We start from the raw sequence: 18,477 nt of genomic DNA, 5'->3' as shown, positions 1-18,477 counted from the left end.
ACAATAGTGATTGTTGGTAGTTAAGAGTGGGTATCCTTACTTTTTGCCTTAATTTTAGGAGGAAATATTCAGTATTTCACTTTTAAGTTTAATAGTATCTGTTTTTCATGATTGACATTCTCTAGATTGAAGTTTCCTATTCAGACTTTGCTGAGAATGTCACCGTAAATGATTGTTGAACACCATCATATGTTTTTACTATATCTATTTAAATGATCAAATAAACATATTTAAACTCTGTTAATAAAGATAAGTTACATGTATTGATTTCTAAATGTTAAATCAACCTTGCAGTCCTTGGATAAATTCCACATAGTCACGATAAATCATATTTTATTACATTATACTGGATACAATTTGTTAATATTTCATGAGAATAGTTTTATCTATTTTTATGAGGGTTGTTGGTCTGCAATCTTCTTATGTCATAATGCCCCATTGCTTCTCAGCCCATTGGCTAAGATCGAGTGTAGTTTGTGTTCTTATCGGTTTTATAATGCCATTATCAATTTTTGATTACAAGCTTATGTTAATTTCATTGTACTAGTTGAATATGTTCCCTTTTAATTTCTGAAAAAAAAAAAAAAACTAAAATCGATGTTACTTCTTTTTTAAGTATATTGCAGAATTCACCAGTGACTACCTTTCTACCTGGAGTGTTTGTTGTGAAAAGTTTTAAATTATGAATTTAACTGTTTTGCTTGATACAATGTTATTCAGATTTCCTCTTTTGTTCTGTACCAATAGTTACATTTTTTTATATCATGGAATTTGGCCATATGATTGTCAAATTTATTGGCAGAGTTGTTCTATACATCTTGCTATAGGTATGTCAATTTTACAGATATTTTAAAGTAGTATCACTTAATTTACTTTTTCAAATGATTCTTTTTTTTTCATTTTTTGTGCCATTACTGGCTTTAATTTTTCCCTAGTTCTTTAGCTTTTTGAACCAAAAGGATAAATTGACTTCTTAACTTTTTTTAACTTTATTAAATTCTGTAATTTTATCTTCATTATTGTTTTGTCCAAAATATTTCCTAATCCATTTTTAAAGCATCATGACTTTCTCATGATTACTGCTTGCATGAAACATTTTATCTTTTTATTTTAAAATAGTATTTTTCTTTCCAAAACACTCTGCAATCAGGATATAACTAAGAAATGTCATTTTATCTAGCCTAAAAAAAAAAATATTTTAAATTGATAGTGTGTAGTTCATTACACTTAATAAAATAACTAATAGATTTGGGTTCATTTTTTTTCATATTGATATTTGTTTCTATTTTTCTGATTTGTTCATTTTTTGTTATTGTTGCTCTTCCTTTTCTGCCTTCATATGGATTATTCAAGTATATCTTATAATTTGATTTTGTTTGATTTTTGAGACATGCATCTATTTTTATTTTAGCAGTTGATCTAGAGATTGAAATACACATCCTTATAGAAGTCTATTGAATTGATATTTTATCACTGCATATACGAAGAATCTTAAAATATATGATATAATTCTTGTACACATAATAATACTTTTATATTACATAACACTTATACAGACATACTCCTTTTCTTTTTCTTTTAGTACTGCAAAGATGAAATTCTGTTTTCCAGATCCTATTATTTCTAATTAGAAGTAAGCTGTAAGTATTTTTGTTTTTCTCCTTACCAATATGAACATTTTTATCTTTGATTTTCTGTAATTTGTTTATGATGAGTTACATTCCATTTTCTTTGTACACAACCTACTTGGGTTTCACTAAGATTCTAGGATCTCTGGGTTTCTGTTATTCATCTAGATTTGGACAAGTTTTAGTTGAGTAGTTGAGTGTGTACATATGTTTTTATGTCTATAAATTAACTTTTCAAGTTTCTCATTTCCTACTGATGTTTTATGTATATTTCATATCCTTTATTTCTTTACCATATTTATAATAATTATTTTATTTTTTAAAGATTTTATTTATTTATTCATGAGAGACACAGAAAGAGAGGTAGAGACATAGGTAGGGGGAGAAACGGGCTCCTAGGACCCCAGGATCATGACCTGAGCCAAAGGCAGACACTCAACCACTAGCCACCCAGGTGCCCCTATAATAATTATTTTAAATATCTTACGTCTGATTCCAATATCTGGGTCTACTGTTCTGCTTTATTTGATTTTTCTGTTCTATTGCTTGTGCTTTACATTTTCCTGCTTCTTTACATGTGTAGTAGTATTTTTTTAATTGTATGACACTATTTAGAGACTGGATTATTTTATCTCTTTTTAAAGAGTCTTCAGTTTTGTTCAGACAGTCAGTTAAATAATTGGCTTGAATAATAATCTTGAAGCCTTTGTTCACCCATCTGATCTAGATCCTCCAGTAGCTGTTCTGTGTTAGGACTCAGAGAGGCTTATCTGGAGTATATGCTGTTCAAGATTCTTCAATTATCCAGTTTGCTAGTACTTCCTGGCAACCATCTCTTTTCCATTTCTCCACTGTCCAAATTTCATTCTTGTTTGCCATTCTAAAATTCAATCTCTTTTCCTCTACCCAGTGAGACTGTCACTCTTTGTTTTGGCTCCATTTACCCACAAAGTTTGGGATATTTTCTCAAGCTAAAAGCTGTGATGGTTATAAGTGATTGCCATGGTTCCTTGTCCTCAAAGATCATATCTCTGAGCTGAAAACACCTCTTTTGTATATTTTTTTTCCAATTTTTAATTTCTTTATTGTAGGAAAAAAATCCAATTCCAAATTCGCCAGAATAATTGGGACAAAATTATCAGAGTAATTTTCTTTTAAATGACTTAAAATCTGCATGAAGCAATTATTTGTCCTGAGGAAGGGTATTAATCATTTATTTTTGACAGTATCAAACTACTCTAGAATATTATACATTAAAAAAATAGGTCCAGTTTTTAGCTTTCTGAAAAAAAAAATGTGACCCACACTTACTTCTCTGTATATATTTTTTCAAGATCAACAACATAGACTCATTACCTCTTAATTCTACAAAATAATAATTAATGCATGTAACACTCCACTCTTATTTCCTGCCTTCTCTTATCTACAGATACTCGTCTATTTAATATATTTTCTTGAATATGTACATACCATTGAAATATATGAGTTACTCTTCAACAGATACTTCAGTAAGCCTAATATAGGCCCTTACATATGTATATATCCTAAAAGGGCACAAAATATTACTTAAAAATAATTAAAGACCTGCTATTAATGCTTCTAATATTCACCTTTATAATCCTAACCATAATTACTCTTAAGAGACTGACAATTAGCATTAATAATCTTTTCCTGTTTAGAATTTTCATATTACAATTTATTTTTGACAATTGAAAAATACAGAGTATATTATTTATATAGCTGTCATAACTTTGTTTATATTTGCAGTATTAACACCAAAATATATGAATTACTTTAAATGTGTTAAGTTAATCAACTGGGTTTTGCCACATAAAAACTTCATAGTGAAGTCAGAATACGAATATTATTTTAATTATATAGAGACATAGTGGATTTAATTTTTTTCATTGAGAGTTTTAAAAAAGAATTGATTTTTCTCAAAAGATATCTTACATTTTACTTGGAAATTTGGGTTATGAGTTTAAGTCCCCTTAAATATGTTTATTTTTATAATCAAACATATTTTGAAAAATTTGTTGACCTAATTAAAATTTCATATGCATATGTCCCCAAATAATTTCATAATAGTAGATATTTTCTTTCCGGTGAGAAATATAATTTTTCCTCCCCTGTACACCAATAAGGAGTGAACCTTGTCATCATTTAAAACCATATTTTTTTAACAGCTTGACAGTATTTTTCTCAAGTACATTACACAATATCAGATAATGGTGATAGAGTAACATTAAAACAGTATCAAACACTAAACATCAAATTTGTCTGTCTAGAATGTGGTACCACATTTCTGCTTCAATGCATGACTATCACTGATAGTAATAGAATTATGTGTTTTTAATGCTGTGTAATATCATTGAAACTCCATTGAGAAATACAGGTGTTATCATAAGCTATAAATCATATAAAAGCCAAAATATAGGGAAGGAAAACAGATCAGTACCAAGAATGGGGAAATACAATAACTTGTGAAGATTATTTTAAGACAAAAATATAGTCTTCTTCCTTCCCATTTTTTCTTTCTATCCTTAGTGATCTTACCACTTCCTTTATAGTATATGAGAGTTGTATACTAGTTATAGTGCTTTTGTTCAACCCTGAAATGTTAAAGCTTAACAGTATCACAAATGATATTAAATATCAGAAATAGTTATCACAGGCTTAGACATAAATTGAAAGAGAGATCATATATTATTTTGGGTATAGGGTAAATAACAGTGCAAAAGGATGAGGGGTAAGTAATCATTATTACTAAAGTGAATTATGGTGGAGTAAATTTACAGCTTGAAATTATTTTTTCAAAAGACTGTTTGTTTGTTTGTTTGTTTGGCAGTGAGGGCACAAGCAGGGGGAGCAGCAGAGGGAGAGGGAGAAGCAGGCTTCCCACTGAGCAAGGAGCCCAGTGTGAGGGCTGATCTCAGGATCCTGGGATCATGACCTGAGCCAATGGCAGATGCTTAACTGACTGAGCTACCAGGTCCCCTGCAATTTGAAATTAAATTTAACATAAGTAATCCATACTATAAAAATGCCCACCGGGTAACGCATGCTAAGTTTATAAATACTGGATCTAAAAGCGCCTCATGGATTTGAAGTTAGGAATCAGAATTTATTTTTATCATCACAGTTTTCCCTAAAGTGGCACATTTTCATTTTCATATTCCTTTTCATTTCATGGTACATTATTTCCCTTGCCCCTATCTTCCAAACACCCATGCATTTCATTTCTTTCCAAACCTGCAGTACCAGTTTAATCTCAAAATTGACCCTAATTGGATCCGTTAGCTTGCTTCAGACTGATTTATATTATTCAGTAAAGACATATTCTATTAGTAAGGGAGGGAGGCATTTTCATAAAATGCAAGATTTTATGGAAAACACTCTTTTGTTATTTTCAAATACCTCCAAAGAGATGCCATTTCCCCAGCCATATTTTCTTCTACCCTCCATTTGTACAACTATTGGTCATTTCTCCCAAGTTCAATATTTATAATGCACTTTAAGTCATAGGGCTTTCCTGAAACTCTAGCCAGTTGTTGCTTTTTTTTTTTTTTTAAAGATTTTATTCATTTATTCATGAGAGACACGGGCGGTGGGGGGGGGGGGGTTGGGCAGAGACCCAGGCAGAGGGAGAAGCAGGCTCCATGCAGGGAGCCTGACGTGGGACTCGATCCCAGGTCTCCAGGATCAGGCCCTGGGCTGAAGGTGGTGCTAAACCGTTGGACCACCTGGGCTACCCAGTTGCTGCTTTTTAACTCTTTTTGTGTACTGCATCCTGAAGGTTCTTGTGCTACTAAAATCTGCATTTTAGCATCAAGTGTCTAGTAGCATTTGGTCACAATATGTCAGCCAGTATAAGTTATGAATTTTCTCAAGAGCATGGCATGGATGCCAAGGGGAAGGGTTGAAGTAAAATACCACAAATTACTTCTTTTAAAAAAGGACACCTCAAAACAGGATGACCGTAAGAGTGCCTATTGACTGAGTGGATTGCAGCAGGTGCTTGGAGTCTTATTGCTCAGGAATATCCAATTAATACATTGCACCAGTTTTCACTTTTGAGACTTTAACTATCAGAGAAAGGAAAAACTGTATACTAGTAGGATACTCTAACAGCATATACTTTTAGAACAATACTAAAAAACAAACCTACAAACAAACAAACCAGTCCTATAATCAAGTGGCATCAGGTATGGAGAGAATATGGCATAGTTGGTAAAAATATGAACTGAGGATCAGAACACCTATGAAAACTAATTTCTTCATTCCTTATTTGTGATACTTCGGGCAAATTACAGAATTATTTAAAGATCGAATAATTGTTAAATGCTTGAAAAAATACTTTGCACATACTAAATACTCGACGTGTTTGCAATTACAGGAGATAAGTTTCATCTCATCACTTATTTTAAATAATGTAATATAAAGTGATGAACCATTTGCTGTCATCTCTGACATATATAACTATCTAAATATGGCACCTAGCCATGACTTAACACCACTAAAGTTCCTGTTTTTTAATGACATATTTATAATTTTATTTGCAAACACACTGTATGGAGTTTTTACTTCAGTGCTTTTAACTGAAAACTTTTCCATGGGATATAAGAGCTTGGAGACACAAATCCCCAGTGTAATTACCCATCTAGTTAGCAAGTTCAGTTCATTTATTATAAACTCACATGGATGGAAATTATAGCTGCAAAAATGACAAAGAAGGATATTATGTACTGCCACTTACTTGGATCTTCTGGGCTAAATGGGCTACAATTCTGATTCATGAGAGAAATTGTAAGAGAACAGTCTCTGTAAATGAAAAATATATCAAAAGCTTTTTCCACTTATTATATGTCATTCAGAGGATAAACAGTCCATAGTGTATTAATTTTTGATGATTGTAACATAGGTGTTTATTCACCAAACTGGGATTTAATGCCCATTAGAGGTGATAGATAAATGGTTCTGGAACATCACATCATCTGTATATTCATCGAAAAGGTAATGAAGGTAATGGGTTTCATCTATTCTATTTAACATATCTCATGTACAAGTATCCCTGAGCTTTTGGAGCACTACATTACATCTTATTTTCTTGATTTATTGATCTTTAGAAAAAGTATTTTGTTTTCCTTTTAATTTTTATCAATAGCTGATAACCAAAAACATCACTAAGTCATTACCTCTTGCAAAAATACATCTTCCAAAATACTTATGTATTACATTAATAATACATAATGATTACTTATGAAATAGTTACTAAAGGAAGCCTATATGTTAAATATATTAATGCTATTTCTTCCTTATTTTGGTAATGGATTTTTATCCATTAGCTAACCCTCCATCTTCTCACATAATTACCACTTCTTTTTTTAAGAGTTTATTTATTTACTCACGAGAGACACAGAGAAAGAGAGAGAGAGAGAGAGAGAGAGAGAGAGGCAGAGAGAGAAGCAGGCTCCATGCAGGGAGCCCGACGCCAGACTCGATCCTGGGTCTCCAGGATCAGGCCCTGGGCTGGAGGCGGCGCTAAACCGCTGAGCCACCCGGGCTGCCCACCATTTCTTTTTTTTTTTTTTTTTGTGATGAGAACATATAAAATCCACTCTCAGCAACTTTCAAGCATACAGGTTTTGTTAATTATAATCACTGTACTGTACATTAGATCTCCTGAATTTATTTAACATATAATTGGTAGTTTTTATCTTTTAAGCAACACTTTCATTTCCTCAAGCCCCAGGTGGGGAAAAAAAGCATGCTACACAATAGATGTCATGATTATTGAACTTGGGATTTGTGGGGCAAATACAAAGACTCTCCTGATTAAACAAACAGATTAAGGCAAAATGAAGACTGAATACATTTTGTCTGAATGCCAAGCAGTGTGCTTTTACCTTAGTGAACTTGCAACTAACAGGCCTTTAAAGTTTATTTATTTTTGTATGTATGACTTTAAAAGAGATATTAGTATGATTAAAACCATATTTTAGGAAGGTATATTGCTGACAACTAGACTTCTATCTTCTTATCAAGAGTCAGGGTTAGGGGCACCAGGGTGGCTCAGTGGTGGAGTGTCTGTCTTTGGCTCAGGTCATGAACCGGAGGTCCTGGGATCGAGTCCCGCAACAGGCTCCCCGCAGGGAGCCTGCTTCTCCCTCTGCCTGTGTCTCTGCCTCTCTCTGTGTGTCTGTCATGAATAAATAAATAAAATTTATTTACCCAATTTCTACCCATGTGATTTCTACAGTGCTGAGGCCTCCTTACTGTTAAAGGATGGTTAAAGCTCAACTCTGGATTAGTCCTCCTTCGATATCTTCTCAGAAGGATATACAAGACACCTCTTTTTTTCCAGGTGCCAGTGAAAGTTCAGACTCTTCCTGGCGTCTCTTCTGACAACTAGAGTGGTGAGGGATCTTTAAATAGCGGCAAGGACAAAAGTCCTGGTTCCCTTCTCCATCTTTTCTGACACCACCCAGTGTGGACGTTGAAGTGCTTCACTACAGTCTTATAAGGGTGAAAGTACAGGCTTCCCAGGGATGTCTGGGTGGCTCAGTGGTTTAGCATCTGCCTTGGGCTCTGGGCATGACCCCAAGGTCCTGAGATCGAGTCCAGGGGCAGGATCCCCAAAGGGAGCCTACCACTCCCTCTGAGTATGTCTCTGCCCCTCTCTCTGTGTCTCTCATGAATAAATAAAAATGTTTAAAAAGAAAAGAAAAAGAAATTATTAAAAAAAAAAAAAGGCTGGTCTCCCCCATTCAGCCTTGGTACAAGCTGGCATGGGGCCATAGTTTATGTGTCTTTTGCTGCAGAGTGGTTATCTATTATCTAGACTTTTCTGTCTTGTTAGAATGTTTTGTTACTGGTTCTTTGGATAGAAAGAGATGGGTTTTGTTGGGCATTTTTTGTGTATACCTAGTGGCCTTTCCATATTACTCACTTCTACAGCAACCAGTCTGAGATATATAAAGCAGAAAAAAAATAAAGCAAAACAAAAAAATCCTCACAACCCAGAAAACTCACACTGTGTTGTTCCTTGGTTCCCAAGTTTTCTAGACAATTCATATTTCTATGCCTTTCAGAGTTTCATGTTTTCTTGTTGTTATTTATATCAAAAACAAACAAAAAAAGGAAGGTCTAGAGTTTTTAATTGTACTTAAGAAAAGAATAGGGGAAGATACATCTATCTTCCTGGAGGCAGAAGTCTCAATTACAAAATATTTTGAAAAAAACAAAAGAAAATAGTTTAATCTTTGGGGAAAATACACGATGTCATGATCTTAACTTGGGACTCTTTTGAGTGCTTACAGAGTTCGCTCAATAGTGTCTTTTTTAAAAATGTCAAATAAATAAATTTATTATTAGTTTATTAAAATGTGATCAGTTTAATAATCATTAGTTATTCTTTGGGTGAAATGTTGGTTGCCTTTGTACATAGGCCTTTAAAAATTACTTTTAAAGTCAATTTGGTTAAGTAGTTTACATAGCTGATGAAGAGTATACATATAAAACTACAGTGTAAACAAAACAACAAACAATACAGTACAAAAACAAATGTCTTAAATTTGTGGAAAGAACTATTTAAGCAGTATGACACAATTTTGGGTAACCGTGTCATGCATGATTCAAAATACATTATATTTCAACTTACAAATTAATAGACATTCTCTGGAAAACTATGCTAAATTACTGATAGAATTCAAATTTGACAAAGAGAATGATGTCAAAGCTCCACTGAAGAGATTGAATGAAATTGTTTCTTAAAAAAATACCCAAGGGAGAAAGATATGTTTAAATGCATATATTATATATACTTAAATTTACATATTTTTAATATATATTTCATACATATATATTATTTGTATTATATGTGATTTTTAATATAGGACTACATTACTTTATCCATATATCCAAAACAATATTTTCAAGTTAGCCAAAAAGTTTTTGGTGTGAATTTTCATTAAGAAAATAGTGCTTATTTTATATTCATTGTCAATTTGTAGTTAAGTGTGTGCAATGATACAAAATGCTTCATTTTATTTCAAAAAGTTTCCTAAACAGTGTATTAACTCAGTCCATGACTGGAAATTTGTAATTAATTTTAAAAGTTGTTCATTTAAAAAAAACTGTAATATGACAATGGGATCATTTAAGTATGCTGCTTAAATTTTCTTTGAAAATTTACTTATTTGAAAATTATTTTCATGTTTTAGTGCATAGATGTTAAGTATAGTTTCACATATTTTTTCAATAACATAATTTTCTTCAGAATTCTACATTCAACTCCAGAGATAACTCATTAATACTAGAGTTTTCTCTGATAACTTTTCCCCCTTCATTTGCGTATCTAATTCATTTATAAAGATGTGCAGGGCATATTCTACAGAACTTCTGTATATGTGTGTGGATATTTGTTTCTCATGGCCTTAACCAATATTAAATTCACAATATCCAGAATGTTGGTGTGTTATCAGACCAATGGAAATAGGTTTTAAACAATGGAATATCACTGATAGACGAGAGTAAGAACTATTTTTTTCCCATAACGCAGACCTTACATGGATTACCTCAGTTAGTTCTCACGATAACCCTAGGAACCCTAAATGAAAACTGTTTTCACACCCCTTTTCTAGATGAGACACCTGAGGCTTCAGAAGAGGTGAAGTAACTTGCCCAATGACACACAGCTCTATGTTTCTAGGATAAAGACAACCTTTTCTCTTTAATTTTGCATGAATGTTAGCATGGTATGTAATAGACATGATTAAAAGCTTGCCATCCAAACCACTAATTATCACTTGAGTATAACCAACCTTGATCTAAATATCTAGTTGCAGATTATAAAGACAGAGAAGGAATGTATGTAAGGGAGATAACAATCCTTAGTGATGTTAAATGAACTGACTTTAAGGCCACAGTCACATTTCTTGGAAGCTATAATTTTAATGAACAAGTCTATATACGGTATGACTGATCATAATGAATGGAATATATTAGGAATAAATCATTCAATTCTCAAAAGGGTAATTGATTCCTGCTAGAATTGAATCAGGTATTATTATAATTTCCATTTCAGAAATCGGGAAATTAAGGTATAAGGGTGTTCAGTAAGCTGGTCAAGGATACACAAAGAGAATAAAATTTTGAACTATAACTCTGAGGCTCCCAGTCTACATTTTCAGCTGCTACATATCATATACATGCTTTTTTGCTTTGTTTTTTCTTTTTAGAAAAATAAATTGGATCTTCCCTGAAACCCCCATTCATTAGCTATAATGATGATAAATAAGACATTTGAAAATGCCATTTTCCCTCACCAAGTCCTGAAAGTCTGTGTGATGTTTTAAGAGTAATCTCAGTTTTAGGAAATTAAATCATTAAAGGGGTATAATAAGAATATCAAAATTGAACCTCACTTCCCTGATGATTAGGAATAAGAACAACACACTCTACTCCTCTGGGAATCTTTTGATAGGGCTTTGTTCAAACCCAGGGTAAATACCTTAGAGCAGCAGTCCTCTTGGATTGTCATATATTGTCCAATTTGATTGTTTAAATAATTTTTTTAATACACACCCAAAAAGGCACAGATAAAATGTGTCAGAATGTATTTGTGCGTATCATAAATCCATTTCACACCACCTCTCAGTGCTCATAGCAGGCAGAGTGCCATCTTGAACTTGGCTTTGATTTGAATATGGACTCTTGATCTTTTGAACAAAAATTAGTGACTATGGGCACTTTATATTAATTAACATACTTGCCTCCAACAGATTTGCTTTCAACAATTCTCTGGTGCTAGATATGAAAATAAATTGAAATTCTCAAACTATTAAACTTATGATTGGCTTCTGACAACTGCTATTTTCTGATCAGAGGTTGAGATCTGATTAATGAAGATGGCAGTTTATTGCTCTTCTTTATTTTAATAGCTGAAAGTAATGGCAATCCCATGTCCCTGAAGCTTGAACCATAGAATGGATCAGAAAGAGAAAAAGTTTGGAAAGTCAGCTTTACAGCATATATTTTTGAGGGGATCTGAAGCTACTTTTCCAAAGCATACTTATGAACATTTTTCCCTTTATATTAGTCTAATTTATTTTCTTGTCAGAAGAGGGAAATAATTTCCTGTAGTCTATTTATAGTTTCATTTCTCTTGTTCACTAATTTGTTAGACAGTTTTGAATGCACTGAAGAGTGCTACAGGTTCTACATTTTATATTGTTCTTTCGACAATGAGACTTCTGTCCTCCTAAATATTTTTATAATTATTTAACAAAGTTTTCTGTTAGCACTATTTTTGTTCCTTATTGTTCCTTAATCCTATAATTCTCAAGTTTTAACCAAATGTATTATCACAGTTTCTCTGACTGTAGCTTGTTGCCATCACAGCATAGCAGGCTTTTGAAGAAAATTTAGTGTTATGTCATGTTGCAGGGTGCTCTTTAGAATCTGGCATTTTTATACAAGCCCATTTTTGTTGAGATGACAGTGAGGGCCTCAGAACCTATCTCTAATGGAGGCCTCAGGCAGACAGTTTGATTGGATAAGATATGGCTTGAGTTACAGAGGTGATTTGTCTTGAAGCGTTCTGTATATGGCCAGCACACCACAATTTACTAGTTTATTTAAATGGTTTGGTGTGTTAAAGGTAATTTATATTAATATCTTTCCATTGCCCTTTGTTTTCTCCAATTCATACTATTTATTTCATCCTAATCTTTCATAGTATCCAATGTATATTCCATGCTTAAAGGCTCACTGTATCTTTAGGTCAGGTCTTCATTACTTGAATTCAAAGGACATTTTGCTAAAGGTAGAAATTAGTCTAAATTGAGACAAAACACTGATGGTTAATGTGTATATCATTAATTTTCCTCTCTTAAAACAATTGTATCTTAATAAAAGGGGAGGAGCAGAAGGAGAGGGAGAGGGGGAGAAAGAACCTCAAGCAGACTCCCTGCTGAGCACCAAGCCTGATATGGAGCTCCATCTCACAACCCTGGGATCATGACCTGAGCCAAAATCAAGAGCTGGATGCTCAACCAACTAACCCACCTTAACACCCCAGATTTAACTATGCTTTTACACAAAACATAGAAATAAGATTTTACTGATAAGGTTAAAAGGTATATTGTCTCTGTTTCAGTCTCCTGATGACTAAAGTACCTTTTCTTTCTCAAAAAGCAAGTTTCCTGCTTATCATTTCAGCTTCAAGTGCATCCTAAAAAAAAAAAAAATTTTTTTTTGATTTATTTTAAGTGTTTAAGTTGGTCTATAAACTTAATAACATTAGGCTTTATTATATTGACAGGGCAATTACAAGCCTCTTGTGCATTTTCTTGTGGCATGTGTATTTTTTGTTAAATAATCAGGCTTTTTGAGAAGTTCACAACATTAACTAGTTTTTTTTTAACAATGGTGTACTGACACTTCTTTACTATTGTTTCTTTCAGCTTGCACATAACATATGGAAATATATTAAGTATAAAATGGCCAAAAATAATCTAAATTGGTGTGTATTTTTATGCTGAAGTAGAAATGGATAAGAGAAATATCTATAAGTATCAACCAAGGGAAAGTAAGAAGAATGTGAAACTCTGAGCAATCAAACCATTGATCATCTATAGGAGTCAAGTTCCACTGTTAACTTTCAAAGCTTTGAATAGGTAATGGAGGACAACACATTTAATTATTAGGGTTGTATAAGTGCAACCTGCAACATCATGCTGAAAAGTACACTTTCACAGGTAGGACTGTGGCTCAAAATTCTATAAGCACTTACCTGAAGTAAAAGTACTAGATTCAAAATGGTTTGTTGTAACATTTAATGGTATTCCCATTTAAGAAATAATTATTGAATATTTACTATGTATAAGATACTAAAGAGAGAAATAAAACAAATAACCAATAACAAAAACATCTTCAGCCAATTGATTTTCTTTATAGTAGGAATAAAAACAGAAAATTATAATTAAGTTCATTTTAAAGTAGAGCAGGATAAATGTCTTTGGGACACAGGGAAATGCCTTTGGGATACAGGGAATACAAGGGGTAGGAGAAAACTGTTTCAGAAACTGTGCTTTTAGTTCAGGTATATAAGTCAACATTAATTGGTTGAAATTATAGGTATTTTAAATCCACTGCCATTTTGGATTGAGCAGGAAGGAACCATATAAGAAAAATAAGGGGAACCTGGGCAGGTGTGAATATCACCTATGTTTTTAAAAATGACTGAGGATGCCACATAGAAAGGAAGTGAGGTGGGGACAGGGGGCAAGACAGCCCCAAGGTGCAAAAAAGAAGTTTAGCTGAGTAGATAGATATGCATAATAAATGTCAAACTGGATTGGGTCAGATATCCCAGCAGCCAATTTTAGCAGCAGCTCAATATAGGGAGCAGAATAATGGCTCCCTAAGGATGTCCTAAACCTTGGAATCTGTGAATTTGCTACATAACATAGCAAGAGGGCTATGTTAAGGTGGTAGGTGCTATTAAAGCTGCTAATTATCTGCATTTAATATGGAGAGATTATCCTGGAACATCCAGTTGGGACCTAATCTGATTACCAGCATTCTTTAAAAACACAAGAGGGAGCCTAAAGCAAAGGCCAGAGAGATGAGATATAAAAAGGACTCCATCTACCATTGCTAGCTTTGAAAACTCAGGAGGCCATGAACCAAAGAATACAGGCACTCTCTAGAAGCAGAAAAAGGTAAGGAAATAAATTCTCACCTAAAGTATCCAGAAAGAAACGAAGCCTAGTTGATACTTTACTCAGCCCAGTAAGACCATTTTGGACTTGTGACCTACAGAACTGTATGATAATACACTTGTGTTGTTTTTAGCTATTATAATGGTAGTTATCAGTTACAGAAGTGGTAGAAAACTAATACACTCCACAGGTCATTTATTACTACACCCGAGGGATTCCCAGTATGAACAGCCCTAGAATTATCAGCTGCGTGATGTCTTCATTTTAATAACAAGTTTTTACAGGCCTCTAACTTAATATGCTAATTGTATATTTAATATTTGTATTTGAAATAGTATAAAATGACCAAAAATAATTTAAATTGGTGTGTATTTAATACCCACCCATCATATACAAAGCTTTAAAAGGAGAGGTACTTATTGATTTAGTTGACAGCAATGCTTGATGTGTTAATTGCCTTGCAGTTTGACTTCTGTCAATAACTTAATGAAGCTTCACTGATGATAGCACATAAAATGTGAAAAAGGTGTCTCCCTGACATGGAATTTTAAAGGATTTCAGAAGGCTAGACATCAGGAAAATACCATCTTCATGACCCTGTAGATGTATCATTTATAATAGGCTATAAAATAGTACCAGTGGGTTCCAGGGAGAGACACTGATCATGAGACAACCACAACTGTCACAGAATTAGTGGTAGACCACGTAGTGAAAGCCTTTCTGCACTTAGTGATTCAACTTCATTTATTGAACAGTTAGTGTTTGCCAGTCACCTAATATAGCCTTGAATGTCTTGATGTTAATTATAGCCTACTATATTTATGTAGTTTTCACTCATCACCTGAATGTCAACATACTAGATTTCTTTGGATCTACAGCTCCAGTTCAATCTCCACAAAAAAGAGATTACTTTGAGTAGAGTCCCATATTGGCATCAAGGGTATTACATTTTGGAATCCAAATGGAAATAGACATTGGTAAAGGAAATTATTTATTTGCTTTTTAAAGATTTTATTTATTTATTAGAGGGGGGGCGGCGGGAAGCAGGCTCCATGCCGGGAGCATGACGTGGGACTTGATCCTGGGTCTGTAGGATCACACCCTGGGCCGAAGGCGGCGCTAAACCACTGGGCCACCCAGGCTGCCCTATTTGTTTTTTGTTTGTTTGTTTGTTTGTTTGTTTTAAGGAAATTATTTGGGAATGCTTTAGGGATCTATTTTTGGGGAAGAAAATGGAAGGAGAGAGGATTGGTCAAAGAGAAGTTGAATTGCAATACGGGCTCAAAGAAGGCCCCTCTTTGGTGAGGACTTCTGGAGCTGAAAATGAGAAAAATGGGCTTCTAAGTTGTTTCACATTGAGGTAAGGGGTTCTGGCTTTCTGCCCTCCACACTGACCAATTTTTAGATGCAAGCTGCCCATGGAAGGAGGCATTACTTTGGACAAGACCTACTTTTTTTTAGCTTAAGTAATCTCGAAAGATGTCAGGGAGATAAAAGCATTCTTCTGGCAGTACTCCCCAGTTGCTAGGGAAATGATTTCCTCATTCATTAAAGATCTGTGTAGCACATCATAGTATCCATCTCCATGGGGTAAAATTGAAGCAGAGTGGTATTAAAACATGATATTATTTAAATAACTAACCTTTCTGGGTCTTTAAAATAAGAAGGCCAGATTTCACAATACCCCTGAAAACTCCTTTTTCTCTCTCACATTTTTTGATTTTCTTTTTCCTGTTGACTTAGAATTTTATTATACAAAATATTAGCAAGATTAGAAACTGTACACTTACTGAATTCAAACTTCATTTTTAAAATTCCACTTTTATAAAGTTGTCAAGAAAATTAAATTCAACTTCAATTTCCTCTGAATATTAAAATCACATTTCAGTAACTATATTTTAATCTGATAATCAATGATTATTCAATGAAGCAAATTACTTAATGCAAATTCCCCACAAATAATTCCAAATAAAGGAAGCAGTAAGTTTTAACACAGTTCAGGGTAAATTTTTTCATATTTCTCAAAAATAATTAATAGATAACATAAATGCGATGGATACCATAACTTCTTTGCTCTAAGGAAAACGTACTCTTGCAAATGGTGTATGCCTGGTCCTCAAGAAGCCCAGAAAAAATTAGAATATCTCTTGCAGTTTCTTTTTCTTGCTTCCTTACTCATGTTTGACTAAAACTAAATTTGCAGGCTTTTAATTATCCTGCAGCTTGAATTCAACCCGTGATAAGTAGTTATTTAATTTGCTGTCAGCTTTAACTACCCTCAACTGTGACAGAGCAATACAGCATTATCTTCAGCAGCACTAATGAATCAGAGTAGCTGTGATCTGGAGTAATGGTGTTTTTTTTTTTGTGCTTGAGATGACCTCTACATAAGTAAACACATGATATTTCAATATTTGGCATAAATAAGGCTAGGGTATTTTTATACTGAAGACTGCTAGTTGGCCAGGAGGTTTTTAGACCAAAAATGTTCATATTCATTAATTATTAATTAATTTAGTAAATATTTACTGAAGCCTTCCCTTCATAGGATGCGGTTGCAATAACGTGAAAGATGGTGGCGGCTTGGACTAGAGTGGTGCTAAAAGATAAAGATGTCAGAGTTTGTGGATTAGATTTGCAGAGTGACGGAAATGCATAAACATAAATGAAGATACCATGATTTCTGGCCTATGCAACTAAAAAAAATGTGATTGTTACTATCAAAGTTGGGAAAGATTGTGAAAAAAGAAGGTTTAGATAACATATCAGTAATTCAGTTTAATACAAATTGATCTAAAGTGGTATTTTTCTCATTAGCTCATCACATAATAATGAATAATTCATTATTGTTCATGGTAAAGAAATTAGCAAATTAATCCTCTTATGACATATACTTAGTAGTAGTCATAAAAACTTATTAAATACGCATTTTTTAAGAGTTGAGTGAGCAGAGAAAATGGGTTTTAATGCAGATAAATATATATTACTTACAATGGTGAGCCTTCAAAATTGGAAAATGCCTCCAAAATATGAAATTCTAACATTAAAAAGATCAAAACATAACACTACCTTTGATATAATAAAGTTATTTTTTTCTAGATCTCTTCAACCAGTTTGAGATTATTCTTGCTTATGCAATAATTACCCCAACTCTTTAGTATAAAGTTTGAAAAGCAAGGTAGTATAAAGTCAAACTACCTTTGTCTACTAGGGGAACTGTTTATTTTTCTGAAATTGTCATAGTCTCACATATGTATTTTAAAATATAGCTTAAATTATTTTCAATAAGATTTTTTCACTTCTTTGTTTACTGATAAAATAGGTATTTGTAAATAAACTTATCTGCTCCCCTGATATCTCAGTATTTGTATAATATTCTTTACCTCTAATGTTCTCTTTCCATGTTTATTTTCCTTTCCTCTGCATATCTCACTGTATCGTCCTATTAAGCTATTATATTTTACTACACTCCTTACTAATTTTTTTATCATGTTCTTTCCCTTTAAGGAAAAAAAATCAAGGTAAAGATATGAACCTATCTTTTGAATTGGCAAAAAATGACAATGCAAAGATCACAGAATGTAGACTTATATAACTTAAATTCATTGTAAAACACAGGGAATTCATTATAATTTTTTACACAAATATGATTTAAATTATATTTGAGTTCATTTTTCCAGTCTAAAATTATTTGAAATATATAAAGTAGTAGTTAGAAGTTGAAGTGCAGGGACACCTGGGGGCTTATTCAGTTGACTCTTGAGTCCTGAGATTGAGCCCCACATCAGGCTCTGCACTCAACTCAGATTCTGTTTAAGATTCTTTCTCTCCTTCTGTCCTTCTGCCCCTCCTCCCTCTCTTTCTCTCTCTCTCTCTGTCTTTGACAGTAAAAAACAGAAAAACCTGGCTCCCCAGCTCCAAAATGTTAGGGAGTAGCCCCTTTTAATGGCTATTAAATAAATCACAGAAACTCACCAGACTACAAAGAAATATGTCATTAAAGTGCTATCAGTAGTCTCTACTCAAACCAAGACCACACATGAATCTCTAGGCCATGGGCTACCTGACTAGGCTCACAGAAATTCCAGATGTAGAGAAATATTATGGAGGGGATATTAACCAGA

The 18,477-nt window shown here is 33.3% G+C and overlaps 1 pseudogene; it reads left to right on the top strand.

Annotated features, from left to right (window-relative positions):
• The first annotated feature begins 437 nt into the window (after positions 1 to 437).
• On the top strand, positions 438 to 549 carry LOC121490308 (annotated as a pseudogene).
• The last annotated feature ends 17,928 nt before the right edge of the window (positions 550 to 18,477 follow it).

This window comes from Vulpes lagopus, chromosome 4, assembly GCF_018345385.1.
Source record: "Vulpes lagopus strain Blue_001 chromosome 4, ASM1834538v1, whole genome shotgun sequence".
In the NCBI taxonomy this organism is placed as follows: Eukaryota; Metazoa; Chordata; class Mammalia; order Carnivora; family Canidae; genus Vulpes; species Vulpes lagopus.
This window is presented reverse-complemented; position numbering and strand designations above follow the sequence as displayed.